The sequence below is a fragment of the Vanacampus margaritifer genome, chromosome 1 (assembly GCF_051991255.1).
Source record: "Vanacampus margaritifer isolate UIUO_Vmar chromosome 1, RoL_Vmar_1.0, whole genome shotgun sequence".
Lineage (NCBI taxonomy): Eukaryota > Metazoa > Chordata > Actinopteri > Syngnathiformes > Syngnathidae > Vanacampus > Vanacampus margaritifer.
Window position 1 is genome coordinate 40101440 of NC_135432.1, and position 14924 is coordinate 40116363.

Sequence of the window (14924 nt, forward strand, 5' to 3'; positions counted from 1 at the left end):
AGTTTGAAACCCTCACCCTAATTTGAAACCCTAGTTTGAAACCCTAACCCTAATGTAAAACCCTAGTTTGAAACACTAACCCTAATGTAAAACCCTAGTTTGAAACCCTTACCCTAATGTAAAACCCTAGTTTGAAACCCTAACCCTAATGTCAAATCCTAGTTTGAAACCCTATCCCTAATGTAAAACCCTAGTTTTAAACCCTAACCCTATTTTGAAACCCTAGTTTGAAACCCTAAACCTAATGTAAAACCCTAGTTTGAAACCCCAAACCTAATTTGAATCCGTAGTTTGAAACCCTAACCCTAATGTAAAACAATAGTTTGAAACCCTAACACTAATTTGAAACCCCTGTTTGAAAACCTATCCCTAATGTAGAACCTTAGTTTGAAACCCTTACCCTAATGTAAAACCCTAGTTTGAAATCCTAACCCTAATGTAAAACCCTAGTTTGAAACACTAACCCTAATGTAAAACCCTTGTTTGAAAACCTAACCCTAATGTAAAACCCTAGTTTGAAAAACTAGTTTGAAAACCTTAACCCTAATGTGAAAAATTTGTTTGAAATCCCAAACCTAATTTGAAACCGTAGTTAAAAAAAATTACACTAATGTAAAACCCTAGTTTGAAACCCTAACCCTAATTTGAAAAACTAGTTTGAAACCCTAACCCTAATGTGAAAAACTAGTTTGAAACACTAACACTAATGTAAAACCCTAGTTTGAAACCCTAATCATAATGTAAAACCCTAGTTTGAAACCCTAACCCTTATTTGAAACCCTAGTTTGAAATCCTATCCCTAATGTAAAAACCTAGTTTGAAACCTTTACCCTAATGTAAAACCCTAGTTTGAAATCCTAACCCTAATGTAAAACCCTAGTTTGAAACACTAACCCTAATTTGAAAAACTAGTTTGAAACCCTAACCCTAATGTGAAAAACTAGTTTGTAACCCTAACCCTAATATAAAAACCCTAGTTTGAAACCCTAACCCTAATGTTAAACCCTAGTTTGAAACCCTAACCCTAATGTAAAACCCTAGTGTGAAACCCTGACCCTAATTTTAAGCCCCTGTTTTGAAACACTAACCCTAATGTAAAACCCTAGTTTGAAATCCTAACCCTAATGTAAAACCCTAGTTTGAAACACTAACCCTAATTTGAAAAACTAGTTTGAAACCCTAACCCTAATGTGAAAAACTAGTTTGTAACCCTAACCCTAATATAAAAACCCTAGTTTGTAACCCTAACCCTAATGTTAAACCCTAGTTTGAAACCCTAACCCTAATGTTAAACCCTAGTTTGAAACCCTAGCCCTAATGTAAAACCCTAGTATGAAACCCTGACCCTAATTTTAAACCCCTGTTTTGAAACACTAACCCTAATGTAAAACCCTTGTTTGAAACACTAACCATAATGTAAAACCCTAGTTTGAAACCCAAACCCTAATTTGAAACCCTAGTTTGAAACCCTAACCCTAATGTAAAACCCTAGTTTGAAACCCTAACCCTAATTTGAAACCCGAGTTTGAAACCCTAACCCTAATTTAAAACCCTAGTTTGAAACCCTAACCCTAATGTAAAACCCCTTGTTTGAAACCCTAACCCTAATTTGAAACCCTAGTTTGAAAACCTAACCCTTATATAAAACCCAATTTTGAAACCCTAACCCTAATGATAAACCCTAGTTTGAAACCCTCACCCTAATTTGAAACCCTAGTTTGAAACCCTAACCCTAATGTAAAACCCTTATTTGAAACCCTAACCCTAATGTAAAACCCTAGTTTGAAACACTAACCCTAATGTAAAACCCTATTTTTAAACCCTTACTCTAATATAAAACCCTTGTTTGAAACCTTAACCCTAATTGGAAACCCCTGTTTGAAACCCTAACCCTAATGTAAAACCCTTATTTGAAACCCTAACCGTAATGTAAAACCCTAGTTTGAAACACTAACCCTAATTTGAAACCCTAGTTTGAAACCCTAACCCTAATGAAAATCCCTAGTTTGAAACACTAACCCTAATTTGAAACGCTAGTATGAAACCCTAACTCCAATGTGAAACCCTAGTTTGAAACCCTAACCCTATTGTTAAAACCTAATTTGAAACCTTAACCCTAATTTGAAACCCTAGTTTGAAACCTTAACCCTAATGTAAAACCCTAGTTTGAAAAAATAGTTTGAAACCCTAACCCTAATGTGAAAAATTTGTTTGAAACCCCAAACCTAATTTGAAACCGTAGTTAGAAAAAATTACACTAATGTAAAACCCTAGTTTGAAACACTAACCCTAATTTGAAAAACTAGTTTGAAACCCTAACCCTAATGTGAAAAACTAGTTTGAAACACTAACACTAATGTAAAACCCTAGTTTGAAACCCTAATCCTATTGTTAAAACCTAGCTTGAAACCCTAACCCTTATTTGAAACCCTATTTTGAAATCCTATCCCTAATGTAAAAACCTAGTTTGAAACCTTTACCCTAATGTAAAACCCTAGTTTGAAATCCTAACCCTAATGTAAAACCCTAGTTTGAAACACTAACCCTAATTTGAAAAACTAGTTTGAAACCCTAACCCTAATGTGAAAAACTAGTTTGTAACCCTAACCCTAATATAAAAACCCTAGTTTGTAACCCTAACCCTAATGTTAAACCCTAGTTTGAAACCCTAACCCTAATGTTAAACCCTAGTTTGAAACCCTAACCCTAATGTTAAACCCTAGTTTGAAACCCTAACCCTAATGTAAAACCCTAGTGTGAAACCCTGACCCTAATTTTAAGCCCCTGTTTTGAAACACTAACCCTAATGTAAAACCCTAGTTTGAAATCCTAACCCTAATGTAAAACCCTAGTTTGAAACACTAACCCTAATTTGAAAAACTAGTTTGAAACCCTAACCCTAATGTAAAACCCTAGTTTGAAACACTAACCCTAATGTAAAACCCTTGTTTGAAAACCTAACCCTAATGTAAAACCCTAGTTTGAAAAACTAGTTTGAAAACCTTAACCCTAATGTGAAAAATTTGTTTGAAATCCCAAACCTAATTTGAAACCGTAGTTAAAAAAAATTACACTAATGTAAAACCCTAGTTTGAAACCCTAACCCTAATTTGAAAAACTAGTTTGAAACCCTAACCCTAATGTGAAAAACTAGTTTGAAACACTAACACTAATGTAAAACCCTAGTTTGAAACCCTAATCATAATGTAAAACCCTAGTTTGAAACCCTAACCCTTATTTGAAACCCTAGTTTGAAATCCTATCCCTAATGTAAAAACCTAGTTTGAAACCTTTACCCTAATGTAAAACCCTAGTTTGAAATCCTAACCCTAATGTAAAACCCTAGTTTGAAACACTAACCCTAATTTGAAAAACTAGTTTGAAACCCTAACCCTAATGTGAAAAACTAGTTTGTAACCCTAACCCTAATATAAAAACCCTAGTTTGAAACCCTAACCCTAATGTTAAACCCTAGTTTGAAACCCTAACCCTAATGTAAAACCCTAGTGTGAAACCCTGACCCTAATTTTAAGCCCCTGTTTTGAAACACTAACCCTAATGTAAAACCCTAGTTTGAAATCCTAACCCTAATGTAAAACCCTAGTTTGAAACACTAACCCTAATTTGAAAAACTAGTTTGAAACCCTAACCCTAATGTGAAAAACTAGTTTGTAACCCTAACCCTAATATAAAAACCCTAGTTTGTAACCCTAACCCTAATGTTAAACCCTAGTTTGAAACCCTAACCCTAATGTTAAACCCTAGTTTGAAACCCTAGCCCTAATGTAAAACCCTAGTATGAAACCCTGACCCTAATTTTAAACCCCTGTTTTGAAACACTAACCCTAATGTAAAACCCTTGTTTGAAACACTAACCATAATGTAAAACCCTAGTTTGAAACCCAAACCCTAATTTGAAACCCTAGTTTGAAACCCTAACCCTAATGTAAAACCCTAGTTTGAAACCCTAACCCTAATTTGAAACCCGAGTTTGAAACCCTAACCCTAATTTAAAACCCTAGTTTGAAACCCTAACCCTAATGAAAAAAACCCTTGTTTGAAACCCTAACCCTAATTTGAAACCCTAGTTTGAAAACCTAACCCTTATATAAAACCCAATTTTGAAACCCTAACCCTAATGATAAACCCTAGTTTGAAACCCTCACCCTAATTTGAAACCCTAGTTTGAAACCCTAACCCTAATGTAAAACCCTTATTTGAAACCCTAACCCTAATGTAAAACCCTAGTTTGAAACACTAACCCTAATGTAAAACCCTATTTTTAAACCCTTACTCTAATATAAAACCCTTGTTTGAAACCTTAACCCTAATTGGAAACCCCTGTTTGAAACCCTAACCCTAATGTAAAACCCTTATTTGAAACCCTAACCGTAATGTAAAACCCTAGTTTGAAACACTAACCCTAATTTGAAACCCTAGTTTGAAACCCTAACCCTAACGAAAATCCCTAGTTTGAAACACTAACCCTAATTTGAAACGCTAGTATGAAACCCTAACTCCAATGTGAAACCCTAGTTTGAAACCCTAACCCTATTGTTAAAACCTAGTTTGAAACCTCAACCCTAATTTGAAACCCTAGTTTGAAACCTTAACCCTAATGTAAAACCCTAGTTTGAAAAAATAGTTTGAAACCCTAACCCTAATGTGAAAAATTTGTTTGAAACCCCAAACCTAATTTGAAACCGTAGTTAGAAAAAATTACACTAATGTAAAACCCTAGTTTGAAACACTAACCCTAATTTGAAAAACTAGTTTGAAACCCTAACCCTAATGTGAAAAACTAGTTTGAAACACTAACACTAATGTAAAACCCTAGTTTGAAACCCTAATCATAATGTAAAACCCTAGTTTGAAACCCTAACCCTTATTTGAAACCCTAGTTTGAAATCCTATCCCTAATGTAAAAACCTAGTTTGAAACCTTTACCCTAATGTAAAACCCTAGTTTGAAATCCTAACCCTAATGTAAAACCCTAGTTTGAAACACTAACCCTAATTTGAAAAACTAGTTTGAAACCCTAACCCTAATGTGAAAAACTAGTTTGTAACCCTAACCCTAATATAAAAACCCTAGTTTGAAACCCTAACCCTAATGTTAAACCCTAGTTTGAAACCCTAACCCTAATGTAAAACCCTAGTGTGAAACCCTGACCCTAATTTTAAGCCCCTGTTTTGAAACACTAACCCTAATGTAAAACCCTAGTTTGAAATCCTAACCCTAATGTAAAACCCTAGTTTGAAACACTAACCCTAATTTGAAAAACTAGTTTGAAACCCTAACCCTAATGTGAAAAACTAGTTTGTAACCCTAACCCTAATATAAAAACCCTAGTTTGTAACCCTAACCCTAATGTTAAACCCTAGTTTGAAACCCTAACCCTAATGTTAAACCCTAGTTTGAAACCCTAGCCCTAATGTAAAACCCTAGTATGAAACCCTGACCCTAATTTTAAACCCCTGTTTTGAAACACTAACCCTAATGTAAAACCCTTGTTTGAAACACTAACCATAATGTAAAACCCTAGTTTGAAACCCAAACCCTAATTTGAAACCCTAGTTTGAAACCCTAACCCTAATGTAAAACCCTAGTTTGAAACCCTAACCCTAATTTGAAACCCGAGTTTGAAACCCTAACCCTAATTTAAAACCCTAGTTTGAAACCCTAACCCTAATGTAAAACCCCTTGTTTGAAACCCTAACCCTAATTTGAAACCCTAGTTTGAAAACCTAACCCTTATATAAAACCCAATTTTGAAACCCTAACCCTAATGATAAACCCTAGTTTGAAACCCTCACCCTAATTTGAAACCCTAGTTTGAAACCCTAACCCTAATGTAAAACCCTTATTTGAAACCCTAACCCTAATGTAAAACCCTAGTTTGAAACACTAACCCTAATGTAAAACCCTATTTTTAAACCCTTACTCTAATATAAAACCCTTGTTTGAAACCTTAACCCTAATTGGAAACCCCTGTTTGAAACCCTAACCCTAATGTAAAACCCTTATTTGAAACCCTAACCGTAATGTAAAACCCTAGTTTGAAACACTAACCCTAATTTGAAACCCTAGTTTGAAACCCTAACCCTAATGAAAATCCCTAGTTTGAAACACTAACCCTAATTTGAAACGCTAGTATGAAACCCTAACTCCAATGTGAAACCCTAGTTTGAAACCCTAACCCTATTGTTAAAACCTAATTTGAAACCTTAACCCTAATTTGAAACCCTAGTTTGAAACCTTAACCCTAATGTAAAACCCTAGTTTGAAAAAATAGTTTGAAACCCTAACCCTAATGTGAAAAATTTGTTTGAAACCCCAAACCTAATTTGAAACCGTAGTTAGAAAAAATTACACTAATGTAAAACCCTAGTTTGAAACACTAACCCTAATTTGAAAAACTAGTTTGAAACCCTAACCCTAATGTGAAAAACTAGTTTGAAACACTAACACTAATGTAAAACCCTAGTTTGAAACCCTAATCCTATTGTTAAAACCTAGCTTGAAACCCTAACCCTTATTTGAAACCCTATTTTGAAATCCTATCCCTAATGTAAAAACCTAGTTTGAAACCTTTACCCTAATGTAAAACCCTAGTTTGAAATCCTAACCCTAATGTAAAACCCTAGTTTGAAACACTAACCCTAATTTGAAAAACTAGTTTGAAACCCTAACCCTAATGTGAAAAACTAGTTTGTAACCCTAACCCTAATATAAAAACCCTAGTTTGTAACCCTAACCCTAATGTTAAACCCTAGTTTGAAACCCTAACCCTAATGTTAAACCCTAGTTTGAAACCCTAACCCTAATGTTAAACCCTAGTTTGAAACCCTAACCCTAATGTAAAACCCTAGTGTGAAACCCTGACCCTAATTTTAAGCCCCTGTTTTGAAACACTAACCCTAATGTAAAACCCTAGTTTGAAATCCTAACCCTAATGTAAAACCCTAGTTTGAAACACTAACCCTAATTTGAAAAACTAGTTTGAAACCCTAACCCTAATGTAAAACCCTAGTTTGAAACACTAACCCTAATGTAAAACCCTTGTTTGAAAACCTAACCCTAATGTAAAACCCTAGTTTGAAAAACTAGTTTGAAAACCTTAACCCTAATGTGAAAAATTTGTTTGAAATCCCAAACCTAATTTGAAACCGTAGTTAAAAAAAATTACACTAATGTAAAACCCTAGTTTGAAACCCTAACCCTAATTTGAAAAACTAGTTTGAAACCCTAACCCTAATGTGAAAAACTAGTTTGAAACACTAACACTAATGTAAAACCCTAGTTTGAAACCCTAATCATAATGTAAAACCCTAGTTTGAAACCCTAACCCTTATTTGAAACCCTAGTTTGAAATCCTATCCCTAATGTAAAAACCTAGTTTGAAACCTTTACCCTAATGTAAAACCCTAGTTTGAAATCCTAACCCTAATGTAAAACCCTAGTTTGAAACACTAACCCTAATTTGAAAAACTAGTTTGAAACCCTAACCCTAATGTGAAAAACTAGTTTGTAACCCTAACCCTAATATAAAAACCCTAGTTTGAAACCCTAACCCTAATGTTAAACCCTAGTTTGAAACCCTAACCCTAATGTAAAACCCTAGTGTGAAACCCTGACCCTAATTTTAAGCCCCTGTTTTGAAACACTAACCCTAATGTAAAACCCTAGTTTGAAATCCTAACCCTAATGTAAAACCCTAGTTTGAAACACTAACCCTAATTTGAAAAACTAGTTTGAAACCCTAACCCTAATGTGAAAAACTAGTTTGTAACCCTAACCCTAATATAAAAACCCTAGTTTGTAACCCTAACCCTAATGTTAAACCCTAGTTTGAAACCCTAACCCTAATGTTAAACCCTAGTTTGAAACCCTAGCCCTAATGTAAAACCCTAGTATGAAACCCTGACCCTAATTTTAAACCCCTGTTTTGAAACACTAACCCTAATGTAAAACCCTTGTTTGAAACACTAACCATAATGTAAAACCCTAGTTTGAAACCCAAACCCTAATTTGAAACCCTAGTTTGAAACCCTAACCCTAATGTAAAACCCTAGTTTGAAACCCTAACCCTAATTTGAAACCCGAGTTTGAAACCCTAACCCTAATTTAAAACCCTAGTTTGAAACCCTAACCCTAATGAAAAAACCCCTTGTTTGAAACCCTAACCCTAATTTGAAACCCTAGTTTGAAAACCTAACCCTTATATAAAACCCAATTTTGAAACCCTAACCCTAATGATAAACCCTAGTTTGAAACCCTCACCCTAATTTGAAACCCTAGTTTGAAACCCTAACCCTAATGTAAAACCCTTATTTGAAACCCTAACCCTAATGTAAAACCCTAGTTTGAAACACTAACCCTAATGTAAAACCCTATTTTTAAACCCTTACTCTAATATAAAACCCTTGTTTGAAACCTTAACCCTAATTGGAAACCCCTGTTTGAAACCCTAACCCTAATGTAAAACCCTTATTTGAAACCCTAACCGTAATGTAAAACCCTAGTTTGAAACACTAACCCTAATTTGAAACCCTAGTTTGAAACCCTAACCCTAACGAAAATCCCTAGTTTGAAACACTAACCCTAATTTGAAACGCTAGTATGAAACCCTAACTCCAATGTGAAACCCTAGTTTGAAACCCTAACCCTATTGTTAAAACCTAGTTTGAAACCTCAACCCTAATTTGAAACCCTAGTTTGAAACCTTAACCCTAATGTAAAACCCTAGTTTGAAAAAATAGTTTGAAACCCTAACCCTAATGTGAAAAATTTGTTTGAAACCCCAAACCTAATTTGAAACCGTAGTTAGAAAAAATTACACTAATGTAAAACCCTAGTTTGAAACACTAACCCTAATTTGAAAAACTAGTTTGAAACCCTAACCCTAATGTGAAAAACTAGTTTGAAACACTAACACTAATGTAAAACCCTAGTTTGAAACCCTAATCCTATTGTTAAACCCTAGTTTGAAACCCTAACCCTTATTTGAAACCCTAGTTTGAAATCCTATCCCTAATGTAAAAACCTAGTTTGAAACCTTTACCCTAATGTAAAACCCTAGTTTGAAATCCTAACCCTAATGTAAAACCCTAGTTTGAAACACTAACCCTAATTTGAAAAACTAGTTTGAAACCCTAACCCTAATGTGAAAAACTAGTTTGTAACCCTAACCCTAATATAAAAACCCTAGTTTGTAACCCTAACCCTAATGTTAAACCCTAGTTTGAAACCCTAACCCTAATGTTAAACCCTAGTTTGAAACCCTAACCCTAATGTTAAACCCTAGTTTGAAACCCTAACCCTAATGTAAAACCCTAGTGTGAAACCCTGACCCTAATTTTAAGCCCCTGTTTTGAAACACTAACCCTAATGTAAAACCCTAGTTTGAAATCCTAACCCTAATGTAAAACCCTAGTTTGAAACACTAACCCTAATTTGAAAAACTAGTTTGAAACCCTAACCCTAATGTGAAAAACTAGTTTGTAACCCTTACCCTAATATAAAAACCCTAGTTTGTAACCCTAACCCTAATGTTAAAAGCTAGTTTGAAACCCTAACCCTAATGTTAAACCCTACTTTGAAACCCTAACCCTAATGTAAAACCCTAGTATGAAACCCTGACCCTAATTTTAAACCCCTGTTTTGAAACACTAACCCTAATGTAAAACCCTTGTTTTAAACCCTAACCCTAATGTAAAACCCCTTGTTTGAAACCCTAACCCTAATTTGAAACCCTAGTTTGAAAACCTAACCCTAATATAAAACCCAATTTTGAAACCCTAACCCTAATGATAAACCCTAGTTTGAAACCCTCACCCTAATTTGAAACCCTAGTTTGAAACCCTAACCCTAATGTAAAACCCTAGTTTGAAACCCTAACCCTAATGTAAAACCCTAGTTTAAAATCCTAACCCTAATGTAAACCCTAGTTTGAAACCCTTACCCTAATGTAAAACCCTAGTTTGAACCCTAACCCTAATGTAAAACCCTAGTTTGAAACACTAACCCTAATGTAAAACCCTAGTTTGAAACCCTTACCCTAATGTAAAACCCTAGTTTGAAACGCTAACCCTAATGTCAAATCCTAGTTTGAAACCCTATCCCTAATGTAAAACCCTAGTTTTAAACCCTAACCCTAATTTGAAACCCTAGTTTGAAACCCTAAACCTAATGTAAAACCCTAGTTTGAAACCCCAAACCTAATTTGAATCCGTAGTTTGAAACCCTAACCCTAATGTAAAACAATAGTTTTAAACCCTAACACTAATTTGAAACCCCTGTTTGAAAACCTATCCCTAATGTAGAACCTTAGTTTGAAACCCTTACCCTAATGTAAAACCCTAGTTTGAAATCCTAACCCTAATGTAAAACCCTAGTTTGAAACACTAACCCTAATGTAAAACCCTTGTTTGAAAACCTAACCCTAATGTAAAACCCTAGTTTGAAAAACTAGTTTGAAAACCTTAACCCTAATGTGAAAAATTTGTTTGAAATCCCAAACCTAATTTGAAACCGTAGTTAAAAAAAATTACACTAATGTAAAACCCTAGTTTGAAACCCTAACCCTAATTTGAAAAACTAGTTTGAAACCCTAACCCTAATGTAAAACCCTAGTTTGAAACCCTAACCCTAATGTAAAACCCTAGTTTAAAATCCTAACCCTAATGTAAACCCTAGTTTGAAACCCTTACCCTAATGTAAAACCCTAGTTTGAACCCTAACCCTAATGTAAAACCCTATTTTGAAACACTAACCCTAATGTAAAACCCTAGTTTGAAACCCTAACCCTAATGTCAAATCCTAGTTTGAAACCATATCCCTAATGTAAAACCCTAGTTTTAAACCCTAACCCTAATTTGAAACCCTAGTTTGAAACCCTAAACCTAATGTAAAACCCTAGTTTGAAACCCTAAACCTAATTTGAATCCGTAGTTTGAAACCCTAACCCTAATGTAAAACAATAGTTTGAAACCCTAACACTAATTTGAAACCCCTGTTTGAAAACCTATCCCTAATGTAGAACCTTAGTTTGAAACCCTTACCCTAATGTAAAACCCTAGTTTGAAATCCTAACCCTAATGTAAAACCCTAGTTTGAAACACTAACCCTAATGTAAAACCCTTGTTTGAAAACCTAACCCTAATGTAAAACCCTAGTTTGAAAAACTAGTTTGAAAACCTTAACCCTAATGTGAAAAATTTGTTTGAAATCCCAAACCTAATTTGAAACCGTAGTTAAAAAAAATTACACTAATGTAAAACCCTAGTTTGAAACCCTAACCCTAATTTGAAAAACTAGTTTGAAACCCTAACCCTAATGTAAAACCCTAGTTTGAAACCCTAACCCTAATGTAAAACCCTAGTTTAAAATCCTAACCCTAATGTAAACCCTAGTTTGAAACCCTTACCCTAATGTAAAACCCTAGTTTGAACCCTAACCCTAATGTAAAACCCTATTTTGAAACACTAACCCTAATGTAAAACCCTAGTTTGAAACCCTAACCCTAATGTCAAATCCTAGTTTGAAACCCTATCCCTAATGTAAAACCCTAGTTTTAAACCCTAACCCTAATTTGAAACCCTAGTTTGAAACCCTAAACCTAATGTAAAACCCTAGTTTGAAACCCCAAACCTAATTTGAATCCGTAGTTTGAAACCCTAACCCTAATGTAAAACAATAGTTTGAAACCCTAACACTAATTTGAAACCCCTGTTTGAAAACCTATCCCTAATGTAGAACCTTAGTTTGAAACCCTTACCCTAATGTAAAACCCTAGTTTGAAATCCTAACCCTAATGTAAAACCCTAGTTTGAAACACTAACCCTAATGTAAAACCCTTGTTTGAAAACCTAACCCTAATGTAAAACCCTAGTTTGAAAAACTAGTTTGAAAACCTTAACCCTAATGTGAAAAATTTGTTTGAAATCCCAAACCTAATTTGAAACCGTAGTTAAAAAAAATTACACTAATGTAAAACCCTAGTTTGAAACCCTAACCCTAATTTGAAAAACTAGTTTGAAACCCTAACCCTAATGTGAAAAACTAGTTTGAAACACTAACACTAATGTAAAACCCTAGTTTGAAACCCTAATCATAATGTAAAACCCTAGTTTGAAACCCTAACCCTTTTTTGAAACCCTAGTTTGAAATCCTATCCCTAATGTAAAAACCTAGTTTGAAACCTTTACCCTAATGTAAAACCCTAGTTTGAAATCCTAACCCTAATGTAAAACCCTAGTTTGAAACACTAACCCTAATTTGAAAAACTAGTTTGAAACCCTAACCCTAATGTGAAAAACTAGTTTGTAACCCTAACCCTAATATAAAAACCCTAGTTTGAAACCCTAACCCTAATGTTAAACCCTAGTTTGAAACCCTAACCCTAATGTAAAACCCTAGTGTGAAACCCTGACCCTAATTTTAAGCCCCTGTTTTGAAACACTAACCCTAATGTAAAACCCTAGTTTGAAATCCTAACCCTAATGTAAAACCCTAGTTTGAAACACTAACCCTAATTTGAAAAACTAGTTTGAAACCCTAACCCTAATGTGAAAAACTAGTTTGTAACCCTAACCCTAATATAAAAACCCTAGTTTGTAACCCTAACCCTAATGTTAAACCCTAGTTTGAAACCCTAACCCTAATGTTAAACCCTAGTTTGAAACCCTAGCCCTAATGTAAAACCCTAGTATGAAACCCTGACCCTAATTTTAAACCCCTGTTTTGAAACACTAACCCTAATGTAAAACCCTTGTTTGAAACCCTAACCCTAATGTAAAACCCCTTGTTTGAAACCCTAACCCTAATTTGAAACCCTAGTTTGAAAACCTAACCCTAATATAAAACCCAATTTTGAAACCCTAACCCTAATGATAAAACCTAGTTTGAAACCCTCTCCCTAATTTGAAACCCTAGTTTGAAACCCTAACCCTAATGATAAAACCTAGTTTGAAACCCTCTCCCTAATTTGAAACCCTAGTTTGATACCCTAACCCTAATTTGAAACCCCTGTTTGAAAACCTATCCCTAATGTAGAACCCTAGTTTAAAACCCTAACCCTAATGTAAAACCCTAGTTTGAAACACTAACCCTAATGTAAAACCCTAGTTTGAAACCCTTACCCTAATGTAAAACCCTAGTTTGAAACCCTAACCCTAATGTCAAATCCTAGTTTGAAACCCTATCCCTAATGTAAAACACTAGTTTTAAACCCTAACCCTAATTTGAAACCCTAGTTTGAAACCCTAAACCTAATGTAAAACCCTAGTTTGAAACCCCAAACCTAATTTGAATCCGTAGTTTGAAACCCTAACCCTAATGTAAAACAATAGTTTGAAACCCGAACACTAATTTGAAACCCCTGTTTGAAAACCTATCCCTAATGTAGAACCCTAGTTTGAAACCCTTACCCTAATGTAAAACCGTAGTTTGAAATCTTAACCCTAATGTAAAACCCTAGTTTGAAAAACTAGTTTGAAAACCTTAACCCTAATGTGAAAAATTTGTTTGAAATCCCAAACCTAATTTGAAACCGTAGTTAGAAAAAATTAAGCTAATGTAAAACTCTAGTTTGAAACCCTAACCCTAATTTGAAAAACTAGTTTGAAACCCTAACCCTAATGTGAAAAACTAGTTTGAAACACTAACACTAATGTAAAACCCTAGTTTGAAACCCTAATCATAATGTAAAACCCTAGTTTGAAACCCTAACCCTTATTTGAAACCCTAGTTTGAAATCCTATCCCTAATGTAAAACCCTAGTTTGAAACCTTTACCCTAATGTAAAACCCTAGTTTGAAATCCTAACCCTAATGTAAAACCCTAGTTTGAAACACTAACCCTAATTTGAAAAACTAGTTTGAAACCCTTACCCTAATGTGAAAAACTAGTTTGTAACCCTAACCCTAATATAAAAACCCTAGTTTGTAACCCTAACCCTAATGTTAAACCCTAGTTTGAAACCCTAACCCTAATGTTAAACCCTAGTTTGAAACCCTAACCCTAATGTAAAACCCTAGTGTGAAACCCTGACCCTAATTTTAAGCCCCTCTTTTGAAACACTAACCCTAATGTAAAACCCTAGTTTGAAATCCTAACCCTAATGTAAAACCCTAGTTTGAAACACTAACCCTAATTTGAAAAACTAGTTTCGAAACCCTAACCCTAATGTGAAAAACTAGTTTGTAACCCTAACCCTAATATAAAAACCCTAGTTTGTAACCCTAACCCTAATGTTAAACCCTAGTTTGAAACCCTAACCCTAATGTTAAACCCTACTTTGAAACCCTAACCCTAATGTAAAACCCTAGTATGAAACCCTGACCCTAATTTTAAACCCATGTTTTGAAACACTAACCCTAATGTAAAACCCTTGTTTGAAACCCTAACCCTAATGTAAAACCCTAGTTTGAAACCCTAACCCTAATTTGAAACCATAGTTTGAAACCCTAACCCTAATGTAAAAACATAGTTTGTAACCCTAACCCTAATGTAAAACCCTAACCCTAATTTGAAACCATAGTTTGAAACCCTAACCCTAATGTAAAAACATAGTTTGTAACCCTAACCCTAATGTAAAACCCTAGTTTGAAACCCAAACCCTAATTTGAAACCCTAACCCTAATGTAAAACCCTAGTTTTAAACCCTAACCCTAATTTGAAACCCGAGTTTGAAACCCTAACCCTAATGTAAAACCCTAGTTTGAAACCCTAACCCTAATGTAAAACCCCTTGTTTGAAACCCTAACCCTAATTTGAAACCCTAGTTTGAAAACCTAACCCTAATATAAAACCCAATTTTGAAACTCTAACCCTAATGATAAACCCTAGTTTGAAACCCTCACCCTAATTTGAAACCCTAGTTTGAAACCCTAACCCTAATGTAAAACCCTAGTTTGAAACCC